At 41.5% G+C, this 15,907-nt stretch overlaps 1 protein-coding gene across 1 annotated transcript in view; it reads right to left on the bottom strand.

Moving 5' to 3' along the window:
* The window catches only part of LOC109039814 (frizzled-5), a 50,792-nt gene extending 39,906 nt beyond the window's left edge, over window positions 1-10,886 (bottom strand). Inside the window, exon 1 of the mRNA XM_072296262.1 lies at window positions 10,479-10,886. The gene's annotated coding sequence lies outside the window, so the exon portion shown is untranslated. The remainder of the gene's footprint in view (window positions 1-10,478) is intronic.
* Window positions 10,887-15,907: the final 5,021 nt, after the last annotated feature.

Raw genomic sequence — 15,907 nt, 5'->3', positions numbered from 1 at the left:
ATGACCCCCCTCCCATCCACAAAAACCAAAACAAAGCACCGCCATTTTTGGGTCCTAAGCCTCTCCATCTCCACTACTCTCCATGGGGCCCAGTGGCCATACTCTCTTGATATAGGTACTCTAGCTTCAAAGTTTGAGAATTTTATAGGGGTAAATCAAAGACATTAATGAATCACGTAGACCGTGCATCCTGTTTACGAAGGCGAGGCAACTTTTAGAAATTCGCATGTGATGAGTGATGGCACCGACCCGTTCGATGAGTTCGTGTGTCCCAGTTGCGCACATCTGCGCATGCGCAGTAGCGACTCCAGTGAATTTTTGTCGGATTTTGAGGCTTTTTTCCTCGGTTAATAATTAGTTCGGAAAAATGAAACAATGCTGAATTCTCCATTGCCTCTTCGAGTATCATCGAGTGCTTGGGACACACGCTCTCTCCCCTTCCCCGCCAACCCGTCATGGGGCTCCGAGAGACTTCCCTCGCTCCACCAGTACTAAACCGAGCCGAACGCACGGTCTACTTGATTCATAATGTATTCATAATAATGTTTGATGAGTTTGTTGCATAAGAGAAAAAAAAGGAGGTGTTTGCATCTTGAGGTTTGTTTACCCTGTGACGTAGATCGTCACAACCTGGCCAGCGAAATCCGGAATTCGAAATATGAAAAACGGACTATAATGTCCGATTTTTTCACTTAAATCAACTCATTATATAATTTCAAAACACTTTTTATAGAATGACATTTTTCCTTAAATTACACCATTTCCAAGAAAATCAATAGGGTAAACGTCTCTGTACCGACCTACGTCATCAAATCATCAAAAAATGTCCAAGATATCCGAGCAAACACCTCCTTTTTCTTCTCTATGAGTTTGTTGCTTGGTGAACGTCAGGATATAGCGGACCACCAAATCCTGACCCGCAACCATCGGTCCGAATTTCCAACATCCCGAATTAAAGGTGCCATCATACAGGGTTATCCAAAAGTCACTGACCACCCCTGTAAGTTTTTTCCTGATTGAGATACAGGGTTATTCAAAAGTTACGCACCACTGGCCATAACTTTAGTTCTAATTATGATATTGATTTGCGGTTTGTGGCGTCCTTCCTCATATCGAGGGGGAAACTTTTTGAGGAACTTTTCAGTTCTTCACCCCCCCCCCCCAGGGGGAGGGGGGCGGGGGGCAACTCAAAAATTTCAAATGGCAACCCCCATCATGTGATACATCGTTAGAAAGAGCATGAAAAAAGAAACATTTTGGCGCAAACCGGAAGTCGATCTGACCCCCCTGTCAAAAGTTAGGGGGGTCCAAAGGTTATTTAGGGGGTCCGTACCCCCGTAGGGGGGAATGGGCCTGTTACAATGAAACATTGCATGAAAATGCGAAAAGTCACAGAAGAGCTTCAAACTTAGCATCAAATCTGAGTGGAACTTCTTGCCAATGTTAACGCAAACGCAGCCTGCGACTTTAAAGTGAGTTTTCAAAACTCTTAGCCCCCTGCCCCCCCCCCCCTCATTTTTGGTTGCAGAGCGGGTAAAAACCGGGAAATTCACTACAAATAACGCCCGAAACTAATGTCCAACTTGAGGAGGACCCTTGAAACGTTGCGATCAGTCGGAGCATTGAAATACAAGGACTGCCACCCCCTTAAAGTACGGAAACATCCAAAACACCCCCGCTGCCCCCCTCATTTTTCGTTACGGAGCAGGTAAAAACCGGGAAATTCGCCAGAAATGATGCCCGAAACCACCGTAGAACTTGACGAGAACCCTTGAAACGTTACGCTCAGTCGGAGAACTGCAACACAGGAACTGCCGCCCACTTTAAGGACGGAAACATCCATAAAACCCCCGCTGCCCCCCTCTTTTTTCGTTGCAGAGCTGGTAAGAACCGGGGCATCATTTCTGGCGATTTTCCCGGTTTTTACCCGCTCCGTAACGAAAAATGAGGGGGGCAGCGGGGGTGTTTTGGATGTTTCCGTACTTTAAGGGGGTGGCAGTCCTTGTAGGACTGCCACCTTGCCTTGTAGGCGCCTTGTGCCTAGGCCTTGTAGGCGGCCTAGAGCGGGAAGTGGATATTTAGGCTGCTTATCGTTGGATTTGTATGAAACTTGGTATCCGGGGGTATTTCAGCACGAGAAGAACGAATCTTTCATGGGATATCTGAAATTCCGACAAATTTCAAAATGGCGGCGGAAAAATGGCTGGAAATCAGTTTTACGGCGGTTTACCGATGGATTTGCATGAAATTCGATATCCTGGTGGTTTTGGGCTCGATAATAAGGAATCTTTCATTAGACTCTTGAAATACTGAATAATCGATATCGAATTTCGTGCAAACCCATCGGTAAACAGCCGTAAAACTGATTTCCAGCCATTTTTCCGCCGCCATTTTGAAATTTGTCGGAATTTCAGATATCCCATGAAAGATTCGTTCTTCTCGTGCTGAAATACCCCCGGATACCAAGTTTCATACAAATCCAACGATAAGCAGCCTAAATATCCACTTCCCGCTCTAGGCCGCCATTTTGAAAAAGACTGACTTTTCTGGAAAACCAATGCCAGAATCGTTTTTCTCGTCTCGAAAAACCGTGTGATTCCGAGTTTAACGCCAATCCGTCAATACACAACGGAGATGTCAAATTTCCGCCATTTTGTCAAAACTCAACATTTTGACCTGCGGTTTGGGCCAAAAATTTTCTTTTTTATTATCTTTCGAATGAGGTATCACAAAGGGGGGGTTGCCATTTGAAAAAAAAGTTAGTCTCCGCCCCCTTTAGGGGGGCCGCGCCCCACAATTTCGAGGGGACCGAAGAGTTGCTACTTCAGACCAAGGAACATTGCCAAAGTTTCAAACCTCTATCTCAATTAGGAAAAAAGTTACAGGGGTGGTCAGTGACTTTTGGATAACCCTGCATACATAAGCTCCAAGACCTCCTAATTTTGCGTAACTGGTAACGCTTAGTTCCAGCGTTCTACCGGGCCGATTTTAATGATTTTTGCGGTTATCGGCGGGCAATTCTCTCTAGATAAGCCAACTCTTTTTAGATTTTCAAAATATGGCCCAGGTTTTTTTATATTAAGTGGTAAAGTTGCGAATTCTCCCATTTAAACAATGTAAATTTATACTTTTTGTCATAGTTCATTTGAGCGTTCTACCGGGCCGATTTCTATGATTTTTGCGTAAATCGACAGGTAATAGGCCTTAGATGAGCCTGCTCTAATGAGATTTTGGAAATAGGACCAAGGTTTTTTTTGAAATCACGTTATAAAATTGAGTGAATTTACGGAATGCTCCGGGACTGCTATACCGCTATGCACGGGAGGATGCGCAGTGGTCGAGGAGGTTGCGCAGTAGCTGGGTAGCCTGCGCATCAGCTCTATACTTATCTACACAAGATTCGCGTCTGCTACCTCAGGACGAGCGGTGGCCGAGTCGTTTAAGACGTCGGAAGCGTCCACATTGATCTAGGTGTGGGTTCGATTCCCGACTTCTGTACCTTATTAACATTGGTCGTGGTTTTACTGCAAGATTTCATCAAGCAGTCATTGCAAAACTCGTCCTTTTGACTTCAAAAAAATTTTTTTTCTTTACTCATCAAAACCAAAAATTATTTCATTTTAAATGTAAAGTATACCTCAAATCGTGATTTTTTAGGGGAAAAATAAAACTAACACTGATAGGAGAGTAAAAATAGGGCCGCGAAGCGGCCAATTGATGGCATGGAGCGCCTTCAGGGGGTTGGGCCGCGTAGCGGCCAGGGGGCGTAGCCCCCTATTATTTATATTTTCGTTCGACCATCTGTCTCGTGTGGTCCATGTGGTTTCGTGAGCAGTGATCCGATATCCAGGAATTTATCCCCGATTTTCCGGAATTTCTAGGGGGATCTAGGGATTTTTTCTGATGAGCTAATAGTACGCAAAAAACGACTTTTTGACCTCTATGGGCCTGTTGCGCACTTTTGCTAGAACAAAAATAAGATTTGTTCCTTAGAGATGATGTCTCAAAAATCACGATGAGCACATCTGCAAACTCAGAAATCCGCTATTAACGTCAAAATCTGCGTAAGAAATTTGCGATTTTTAAGCTTCCCGCTTCAAAAAGGATACTACGGCACAGGTGAACATTTCGTTAGAGGAGTCATTCCATTCAATCCCTGCTCAACATGGCCGACGCTTCCGTGCGCAGGTTGAAGAGAGCCACGTACAAAACACATGGAACACACAAAACACATCAAGCCCATCGAAAGTCGTATTTTGTTCGACGAAACAACTCGGAACATCTCGTAAGGCCTTGTCTCGACGGCGCAACTGTTGAGGGAATTAGGTGCAACTGTAACGAGTTTGTTGCACCAACCGAAATTCCCTGTCTCGACGCGCACGCATGTGTTCCTGGAACTTTTAGGCGGGAATATTTGATCAATATTAATTTTTCTAGGTTAAACGATGTCAATTGAGATAACTGAACTGATAATTATGAACGGGAGGTGAATATTTTGCGTTATGTCGACCAGGTATAAAACAAAAAACAATAACATAACTCAGATATGGACGAAAAGAAAATATATTCGATAAAATTTTATTTTCCTGCTGTAGTGATATGCTACAAACGAAAATATAAAATTGAAACTGAAATGTGTACAAATATTTCTAAATAATAACCGTTCCGAATGAAATAAAACACCCGTAATAAACTCCCGCTTCACGTGTAACCAGCGTTTATCAATTCAAAACACGAAGGTAGGTAAACATCTGTTGAGGTTCCAGGTTTCTGACCTTGAAAGTTTCACTTAAAAGTGAAACATTTTTGAGACATTTCCTTCCTTCAACAGTTGCGCCAATTTCCCTCGACAGTTGCGCCGTCGAGACAAGGCCTTATAAGTGAAACATTTTTGAGACACTTCCTTCCTTCAGCAGTTGCGCCAATTTCCCTCAACAGTTGCGCCGTCGAGACAAGACCTAACAGTCGTATTTTGTTCGAATGTTATTTATGTTAAGGGGCGTGGCCTATTTTTATTCGTTTCATTATTATGCACAATTTGGTAATGTTTTGCGACATTGTTTCGAAACAATCGGAACGTCCTCAGAGCTTTGTTACGACTGTTTGTGTAAATTTGTTAACAAGATTTCTAACCTCACTTCTAGCTGCTTTGCTCTCATTGGTTTTGAAAAAGTGACGCAAATAACACAAAATCGGTAACAGGAAACAATTGTTGCGGCGAGCAAAATACGACTCCACACAAAAACACATCAAACGCAAAAAAACACATCAAAAGCAAAAAACACATCATCAAACGCAAAAAACACATCAAAAACAAAAAAATCATCACACACACTCTACCCATCAAACAGTAAAAGCCATCAAACACGTCCACCCCATCAAACACAACAAACACACCAAACACAAAAAACACATGAATCTACAGTCGTGTTTTGTTCGAGACAACAAAATGTTTCCGTTTTTTTCTTGTTTCTTTTTGCGCGATTCTGAACAACCAGTGAGAGAGCAACTTCCAATTTTAGGTTAGAAATCAGCGTTGCTCTCTTGAACAACATACAAGTCGGTCAAATGGAGTGAACAGATTGGCCCAGATATTCCGGACCACATTTCACCAAAAACTGCTGTTTGTCAAACCGCCGTCAACACCTACCAAGCGGCGAGTAGGCCTTCGGCCATGCTCGGCAATCTTCGTAGCCAATCAGGTTGCCGCTCGCCGCCCGTAATCTCAAAGAAGGTTCGGCCCCTACACTTTTCGAATTTTGGATTTTGGCATTCGGCCTGATTCTCTTTTCCTCTTTTCCGTAATTAATAACAATAAAAAATTCATTTAATAATTACTTAGCGGCACCTTGTCCAATTTGTGCCTAGCGCCTGTACAACTTTGCAAATTTGGACGTTACCTTTTGAACATTTCATCCCTTCCCTTTGAAATTACTTTGAATAAGTACACTTCACATATCACACGGGACTTTTATCCGCATGTTTACTTGGCTTTATTCGCAAAGGATCCTTTAAGAAGTAAATTCTTTCGATAACTTGTTGGGGATGGTCAAGTCACCAATTAGAGCCCGTCATTCCATTCCATTATTATTACAGGACTAGGTTTCTTACCTATAATTTGATGGGCACTGTGAGAATAATAGATAACCATAGTGTTTGATCCGTGCCTTAAAAAATGAACTGCTGGTGGCAGAACCATCTTGGTGATGTTCATTAGGAATTTTAGACTTTATTCTATTTTTTCAGCAGATGAACCTTACATGGTAACTTGTAAAGTCTTGCCTCATTTTCCTTGAGTTCTACTTAGTTTGATGCCAAAAAACAAGAAAATTCATAGAGAAACGTGCCTTAAAGGTGATGGTTCCCCCTCATAATTACTATCAGAGTTCCAACGGAAAAAATCTTGTTGTCATAGGTAAATACGGTTTCCATTGCTTCTTCAGCTGTTAATAGACAACTATGCGGGTTTGCTGGAGAATTTGGTGACTGCTAGGATTGTTAATTAGTATCTCCGAAGCCTGGTTGTTATAGCTAAACTTAAAGCATTGGCTTCAACGCATCGCAAAACCAGAACCTTGGAGAGACCAGCGAACATCCATGAGAAAGTGAGTGAGGAGCAAGGTACCTAGCATTGTACATCCGTCTGGATTTCACAACTACCGTTCCTAGGGATTTAGGATTCAGATTTGCACATCAACCAGTAAGCTTTTCTCCCAATCATCTTGATATAGAGGCAGCTATGCAAGGCGCAGCCAGGTAGTCCAATGCTCAAGCCACTTAATCAACACAAATATTATCCTAACTTACAACAAAATGACTTGTTTCTTCTCTAACAATGGAACCGGAAAATGTTACTTTGAATGCGCGAGAAACTTCTTTGGTCGAGATGAAGAAACGTAAATGAAGAAATGAGTCCGGAACATCTGGACCAGGTACAGGCCGCTTTGTTTACATTAGGAGTCTGGGAGAAAGTTCGGTATTTGGACTGGAAACGGAGTATCTCGCTTTGGAGTATCTCGCCGCAATTTCACTTGAAATCACCATGAACAGATCAACGGGGTAACTGATATTTGATTTTACGAAAGGGATAAATGTGAGACGCGAACGAAAGTTCTTTTGTCGAGGTGAAGAAACGCTAACGCTGAGAAATTGAGTCTGGAACATCTCGAGGAAGTCCGCTTCCGCTCTGGGTCCGCTTTGTTTATGTCCGGACTATGTCTCCGTTTGTTTGTTTACATTAGGAGCGAGTTTGACACCGATGACAGACTTTGGTTTTTGATGAAAATTTGGTCTGGAATATCTGGGCCAAACGCAAAAACCGTCATTTTGAGTTCACGAATGACGTTTCCAATGCTCATGCTTAGAGTCCCTTTATACCCAGAGTTAAGACAACTCGATTATCAGCTGACTGGCAGCCGGCCTTGGCTGGCCATGGAGGCCGAAACGAGTGCACCCAAACGAACGATATTGAGGGATAAGGATCAGGAATCCTGCGATGTCTGTCAAACAAAAACAACAACATCAACAAATTGATTAATTAAAAAGAAAATGAGATTGGTTTGTGAATAATTTCTTAATCTATTTTCATTTTGGACCGATGGAAATAACAATTTACTCTTGATAAACCACAATTAGGTAATATTTTCATTATTCTTGTTCACATTCGAGGTACCGCCATCTTGGTGCACTCGTTTCGGCCTCCATGAGCGAGAACCAATCAGAATTGGATTTTTTTTTAGGCCACTTTCAGCCCAACCAAAAGTGAGTTGTCTTAACTCTGGGTATAAAGGGACTCTACTCATGCTGGGCATTGGATGTTCTCCCAGTAAAGTGTAAAGTCTCCGAATGCGTACTTCAAATTAATTTTTTTAAATTATAAGGGTTCGAAAAAATGAATGATCTTTTAGGTATTCCTTTGTAACCACCGCAGTCCTTTTCTTTAATTATTGTCCCAGTTTGATTTTTGTTGCCATCTTGAAGTTTTGTGACGTCAGGCGGGTACCACTTTTGCCAGGCGACTAACCGAAGAATCTGTAGCGCGCATTTTAAATCTTCGCCTGCCCCTGCTCTCATCATGATGAGAGGCGGAGGAGGACGCGAAGCATTGTTTGATAAGCGAGATGATGATGAGATCTGTGCCTGTTCAAGCTGAATTTAGAGCGGCACCCAGTGTCACAGTATGTCATACATGATGTAGGTAATTCTCATCCAAATAAGAGAAGAATAAATATTTACCTTGCGAGGGGGTTTGGCCGCGTAGCGGCCAGGGGGCGAAGCCCTCTAGTTTCAAGAAAAGAAATAGAAAATTTAGGAGCTAAAATATAGAAGTCTTCACGATATTCGTTGCCGAGATATTTCTGACCAAAATTTATGAAATAGCTCTGTTTTAAAAAAAAAAATCGTTTGCGCTGATTACAAAATCCTGAGGAATTAAACTTGTGATTTGAATGTTCAACATTGCAAAATTTTCAAGAAAAATTGCAGATCTCGACATTGAAGGTCTCAGACCGGCCCCTACGGCTACTGCACGGGCAGCACCCCCCCCCCCCCCCCCCCCCACGTAACATTAGAATCACAAGTAGATATGGTTCCCTGGGATTTTTCAATCTGCGTAAGTACACGATTTTCTGAAAACAGACCTATTCTAAAGATTGATCGCAAATATTATTATTTTATGAAATCCTATTATTCTTACGGTATTTTTTTCTTATATTAAATTGATCGGTGTTTTATGCTTACGGCATATGTCGAATAATTGCTAATTACGTTTTTCAAAATACGTCGTTGTAAGTCTCCGTTGTTGTTCCATTAGGTATTATTTTTAAAGGAAAACCAACCTTCTACTGAAAGAGCTTGATGCAAAAACGGCTCTTTTCGCCCCCCTCTGGAATTTCTTCAGACTTTGTCTGTTGATTACTCATACTTGAGCGCTTCTTCTCCCAAATTTTCAGACCCCCAAAAGATTTTTGGGGGGGGGGGGGAGCTAGGGGGGCCGGAAGTCAAAACCTGTGAACCTCGATATCTCTCGAACGAAGAAAGATATCGAGGTCCGATTTGGACGAAAAATCGTCTAAAATTGCATACTTTAAGACTCTAAAGGTCAAAATCCCGATATCACATTTTTAAGTCAACATATGTGCTTTTTTCCAGTTTTTTGGTCTGAAAAATTTCTTTTCAACGAAAATTTTACAAAGATCTCAATTTTTTATTTGAACCGAAACCAGTTTTTTTTAAATTATTCGTCTTTTTCCGCATCCAACGAGTGGTCCATTAAGCTGGGGAACCAAACGGTTCCGGAGTTATGATCGGTTGAAGTTTCCGCTCAACGCGCGCCGACCGATTTTCGCGCGCAAAAAAGTAGGATTTCACTGTTATTAAATCAGATTGAATGTTCAAACTGAGCAAAATGCAATATTAGGGACTCTTGAGGGTCGCTGAGTTCAGAAATCATAGATGCTTCCAAAAAATTCACGTTTTTAAAATTACAGCTCCGTAGCGCTATTTTAGAGGTCCACTGAGCGCCGACCGGCCGCTCAGTGGTCCTGTACGGAGCTGTAATTTTAAAAACGTGAATTTTTTGGAAGCATCTATGATTTCTGAACTCAGCGACCCTCAAGAGTCCCTAATATTGCATTTTGCTCAGTTTGAACATTCAATCTGATTTAATAACAGTGAAATCCTACTTTTTTGCGCGCGAAAATCGGTCGGCGCGCGTTGAGCGGAAACTTCGACCGATCATAACTCCGGAACCGTTTGGTTCCCCAGCTTAATGGACCACTCGTTGGATGCGGAAAAAGACGAATAATTTAAAAAAAACTGGTTTCGGTTCAAATAAAAAATTGAGATCTTTGTAAAATTTTCGTTGAAAAGAAATTTTTCAGACCAAAAAACTGGAAAAAAGCACATATGTTGACTTAAAAATGTGATATCGGGATTTTGACCTTTAGAATCTTAAAGTATGCAATTTTAGACGATTTTTCGTCCAAACCGGACCTCGATATCTTTCTTCGTTCGAGAGATATCGAGGTTCACAGGTTTTGACTTCCGCCCCCCTAGCTCCCCCCCCCCCAAATTTTTTGGGGGTCTGAAAATTTGGGAGAAATTGCGCTCAAGTATGAGTAATCAATAGGCAAAGTCTGAAGAAATTCCAGAGGGGGGCCAAAAAAGCCGTTTTTGCATCAACCTCTTTATGCTAATTGTTTTCGCCCAATAACCTGTAAATATGACACAAAATTTCAAGGAAGCATTTAGACTAGTTTGCTCCGAAGAAAATAAAACGTAATCGAAGATCCTTTAACGTTGAAATTGAGTTAGGTAGGTACCTACCTGTGGATTCGTCGTACCGATACCGGGTGGTATTTTTGCCACAAGCGATAAATCATACGGAGCAGCAGCAGTAAGCATAAAGCAAATAAGTAGGTATGTAACATCTATGATTACCTTATCAATTAATAGTACCTTTATTATTTTATACTTACTAATTTTATCTGGAAAAAACACGAAAATCTGTCTGAAGTTGAGACGGAGTAAATTCGACTGAATCGGTAAAGTTCTACTGAAGCACAAATAAAACAACGCATTAAATCTTACTCGGAGGCTTTCGGTAGAAAAAACAGGAGATCTAAACATGTGCTCTGGACCAACTTATGCGAGACGGAACCGCAAATTGCCTGCCGGTCATTGTGTTGTATTCATGGTTTACCTTCCTCTAGCCGACTTCGTCGATCCCTGATAAGCACCTTCATTTTCACAAGCCGGCCTCTAGAATATTGGATGTTTCTCGAAATTTCCCGGCAACAACAATTTTGAAAAGGAGCGAAAAGATTCAGTACTAGGGTTGTAAGTCGCGAAAAGGGGAAATAGTAGTGAAATGGACGAGGGGAGTGAAAATCGATAACCACACCACCGCATCGCACCTCGCCGACGTGAAAAGCGTTCCGTTCTTTCGTACATCGCGTCCTCCTATCCTTGTCGTTCATCCACCCCTAGCAGCGCGCACGCGCCTTTGGAAGCTGGCAAGTCCGAATTCGGGATGCCTCAACACCCCGACCCCGGATCAACAATTCCAGTCCGAGCTTAAATGCTTTATTGAAGCATTCAGAAAACCCTTCATAGCGGCTTGTCGTCGAGGAGACTAATGGCATCTTCCCTGTTGCTGTAGCGGTGAAGGAAAACTTATCATACGACTTATCAACTTTCATCATATGATGAACCATGGAAAGCAAAAATTAACGAAAAAAGTATTTTATCATGTCTCATCCTTCCAATTATTCCAGCCGGAGATATTTGTGCAAAAATGAACAGCGTGAAAATGAATTAAGTAAATCAAAAGAAACCATGCTGCGTGCAAATCCTATGCACGTGCGTCAGGGCGTTAGGGTGGGCCGAATAAATTTTCTTTTGGAAATCTGGAAACCCCTAAGACTAAAAAGTTGTCAACAGGCACCAATAGATCGAGATAAAAACCCCAGGTCATAACCACTTCATCTTCATTGTCAACATGGGGGTTGAAGTTATATAAGGGTTGAATTTTCCGGTTTTTCGAGCTTTTTTACCTTTAAATCGGTCTCTGCTTTCACATTTGAATCAATATCGAAATCCAACATCGAAATATTCGATATACAGGGTGTCCCAGAAGCGCTCGTACCAGGCCTTTTTCTCGGTTGATTTAGGTCGAACGAAGTCGAAGAACGTGGGGTTGTTGAATAGGGAATCTACCCCCAAGGAATCCAAATTTCATGGTCTCGACCCCCCTACCCCCCAGTCCCCCTTGAGAGGTATGGGGGGGGGGGTCTTGATCCTTAAAATCGGGGTTTTCGATCGAATTCCGATTCGATTTTATAAGAATTGAAAATTAAGGAAAACACGTGAGATCGCCCAGATAACATCGAACGTTTCAGCAACGTGGAAATCAACGTAGACCTTGAAACATTCCGGGAACGTTTACAATTTCTACGTAGTAATCAACATGGAAGAACAGGGGTGCTCCGAAAACGTCTCATTGGCGACGTAACAGGAACGTGGAAAGGAACGTTGCTCTGTAAACCTAACCTAAAAAGTTAAAATCGCTCTTTCGCTTTCGCTGTCTACGTTTCCGGGACGTATAATTCAACGTAGTCCAAAACACGTTGTTCTAGAAAAGGCGGCACAGGCAGGACACAGGCCAGGAGCGCCCACTAGGTGGCGCTGCATTTCGTGGCGCAGATTACTCAAAAAGTCTACAGCGCATGCGCAGCCCATGTCAGCACCAACCAAGTTCCTGGAATCAGTCTGATCAGCAAAGGTTGCAACTGTTCGAGAGAGTCCACCATTTGTTATCTTGATATTGGCGTACCAAGTGATTTTCGCAGTTTAATGTTGTGCTTGAAGTGATGCGTATACCTCCGTGTTTTACATACATGAAAGTTCGTTAATTATCTGGTTTGCATTTACTTGTCTGTTTCTAATTCTGTATCTCAAGTCAATGTCCACAATTTTAACCCGTAGACCTCATGTTCTACTCTAAAACTGAAAGTGCTTATTCCTCCTCTAGTACGTACACCTAAATGAAAGTCGTGCCTATGAAGTGAATGATAGTATTTTAATTAATCGTCATTTATCGCAAATAAGTAGATAATTAACGAAATTTTCTAATCGTAAACACGATAGGAGGGAAAGAGACGCACAAACTGTGAAAAGCCCAAAAATGAATGCCACACTATGTTTTGCGAATAAAATGGATTCTAATGTTACTGCACGTCCCTGCAATGTAGTCCCTGCAATGTCACGTCCCTGCAATGTAGACACTGCAACGTTCCTGCGACGTGGACACTGAAACGTTCCTGTAAACGTTGTCGCTGACAACGTTTACACGGGAACGTTCCGGAAACGGTACTAAATACATGGACATCCACGTGTAATTACACGTGGGTGAGTTCAAATAAGCGTCTAATTTGGTGTCCCGAGCTGTTTTAATTGTCATAATCTGAGAAATATGGGCAGATCAAATTTTTTTCTCATTTTCCACACTATTGTTGACTATTACATGCTATTTCCCACTTTATTTGGACTGAAATAAAAATTTAGGAGAACTTTGAATGTGCAAATTGCCTACATTTGTCCCAAATTTGCGTGTCCCCCGTGCCTGGTTCTTGACTTTAAATCGATGTTGCAGCATGACTAGAGTGATTATTTAAGAAAACTTTATCGGAGATGATAGGTAATGCTTTTGAATTTGAGAAAAAAAATATGTCAATTTATTTTTTGCTCCATCAATAACTTTTTCACGCGCTAGAATCATTGTCCCGAGCAACAGTCAGGAGAGACATGGCAACGATGTAATAAGCTGTAAATGATTGCCAAAACGTTGAGGTTTTTCCAAAAACGACTTTTTTTGTTTTGATTGAATAGTTCACACGTCGTAGATGGCAAAAATTCTGAAATTCGCCAATTTTTCTGCAAGATTAACGCCATTAATGATGCCAAACAGAATGCTATACACGATAACTAACAGAACGTCAAGCATACACACACACACACACACTAATATCAGCACGTAAAATACTTTCGAAGTGTGCGTTAGGGAAAATTTTCTCTTATTCCGATCCTCTAGGACGTGCTACTAAATATTCCGTGAAAAAAAACACCAAAATTGTCTTTACTGTTAGCGATAAGCTTAAAAAACAGCTTATTCTATCCTGTCCCGTTCCATCCTGTCCCATATGTTTCCATCCTGTCCCATGTCCCAGTTTAGTGGGACAGAGTGGAAAACTGTTACAACTGAGACTTGCTTGTTTAAGCCCTGTAGGCGCTCTTTTCTACCGATTTAAGTGAAACTTGTTATCCAGGGGTATTTTTCAATGGGGAACTCGAATTTTTAGTCGAATTTTGAAAATTCGAAAATCCAAGATGGCGGACATGACCTAAAATACTATCGCAGCGCCTAATCAACTGAGACTTGTTTGTTTAAGCCCTGTAGGCGCTCATTTCGACCGATTTAAGTGGAACTTGGTACTCGGAGGTATTTTTCAATGGGGAACTCGAATTTTAAGTCGAATTTTGAAAATTCGAAAATCCAAGATGGCGGACATGACCTAAAATGCTATCGCAGCGCCTACTCAACTGAGACTTGTTTGTTTAAGCCCTGTAGGCGCTCTTTTCGACCGATTTAAGTGGAACTTGGTACTCGGAGGTATTTTTCAATGGGGAACTCGAATTTTAAGTCGAATTTTGAAAATTCGAAAATCCAAGATGGCGGACATGGCCTAAAATGCTATCTCAGCGCCTAATCAATCGATTTACGCGAAACTTGGTAACCATGCGCCGCGGGTACTTTTGAGTGGGGAACTCGAATTTTTAGTCAAATTTCCGAGATTCGAAAATCTAAGATGGTGGCCGTGGCTTAAAACACTATCTCGGTGACTAATTAATTGATTTTAATGAATCTGGACCGGAAAACCATGGTATAAGGAAAAGAAAGGAAATTTTAATAGGGGTGCAATAGGGTTTCTCATGAATCTTAGGCTACGAAATCGGTAAAATTCCTGTGTTTTTTCCATCGTGCACAGATTCTCCCGGAAAATTGACTCTTCTGGAAAAGCTAGATTTTTAAGGAAAATTCCGATTCCTCCGGAAAAATTCCGAACTTTCCCAGGATAAATTGCATCGATACAGGTAAATGGAGGTGTTCTTCAGAATCAGCGCCAAAAATCTACTCTGAAATTATTGGCAAATCTTCGGAAAATCAAAAATAAAAAAAAAAAAAAAAAAAAAGTTGACCGGTGTAATTGTTATATTAATGTAAGTCCTCAAACTTTTCCTGGCTTTATCACCACTTCAGCGGGTACACACCCACTCGAAGTTTTAAAATTCGGTGTTTTTGATCCATTTTGTATTGCAATAATCCAAGAAATAAAAGCTTCTTCTCGTGTGAAACGAAAACAGTGCGCATTTTGATAAACAGACGGAACTGTCTAAAAGACAAGCAGAATAAGCTCCAGATATCTTTCATGACGGATGAATTTTTTCTTAATTTTTTTGGTTCTGCAAGATATGAAAGGGTTGCATGTTTTCAATTATGCTTTAATTTAGTGCTCGACGATGCTTTTATGACAATTGTGTTCAATTTTTAATTAAAAGTATTATATGTCACCCCTGAGATGAAAATTTAGGAAATCAGGCAAAATTACGGCAAATTTTGGAAAGTGATACACTTGACGGTGGAGATTCGGGTTTAAGCCCAACTATTAAGCTCGACGAGCTATATTTCCTAAGTCTACACCTAATGATAGTCAAAATAAAGTTTGGTTTGCCCAAAAATTCAGAAAAAATTTCTGGGAGGAAATAGAACCTGGAATTTGACCCTTATTTGAATTCACCCACGTTCCGGTACACGTTGCTTTCCACGTGGAAGGTCTCACGAGAAACGTGGAATTCTACGTTGTTGTCAACGTTGAAATTGTTATCTGAAAAAACCTGCAAAGTTGAAATTTTTACATAAAACAGGGTGTCCCAAAGCACCCGTACCAGGCCTTTTTCTCGGTTGATTTGGGTCGAACGAAGTCGAAGAACGTGGGGTTGAATAGGGAATCTACCCCCAAGGAATCCAAATTTCATGGTTTCGACCCCCCCCCCCGTCCCCCTTGAGAGGTAAGGGGGGGGGGGGGTCTTGATCCTTAAAATCGGGGTTTTCGATCGAATTCCGATTCGATTTTATAAGAATTGAAAATTAAGGAAAATTTCACGTGAGATCGACCCCTAAAAATCCAAAATTGGACCACTTTACGCGCAAAATTGATCTCTCAAAGAGGGGGACAGCGGCTCCCTCCATAATTTCCCTTTGGGAAAAAATTGACGCAGATTCTCCGGAAAAAAGATGTTTTCCAAGGTAATTGACCCCAATGATTCCGGGCCGGTCCCGAGGCCCCCG

Source organism: Bemisia tabaci, chromosome 2 (genome assembly GCF_918797505.1).
Source record: "Bemisia tabaci chromosome 2, PGI_BMITA_v3".
NCBI classification, from domain to species: domain Eukaryota; kingdom Metazoa; phylum Arthropoda; class Insecta; order Hemiptera; family Aleyrodidae; genus Bemisia; species Bemisia tabaci.
Note: the sequence above shows the minus strand (reverse complement) of the source record. Positions and strands in the feature narration are given on the sequence as shown.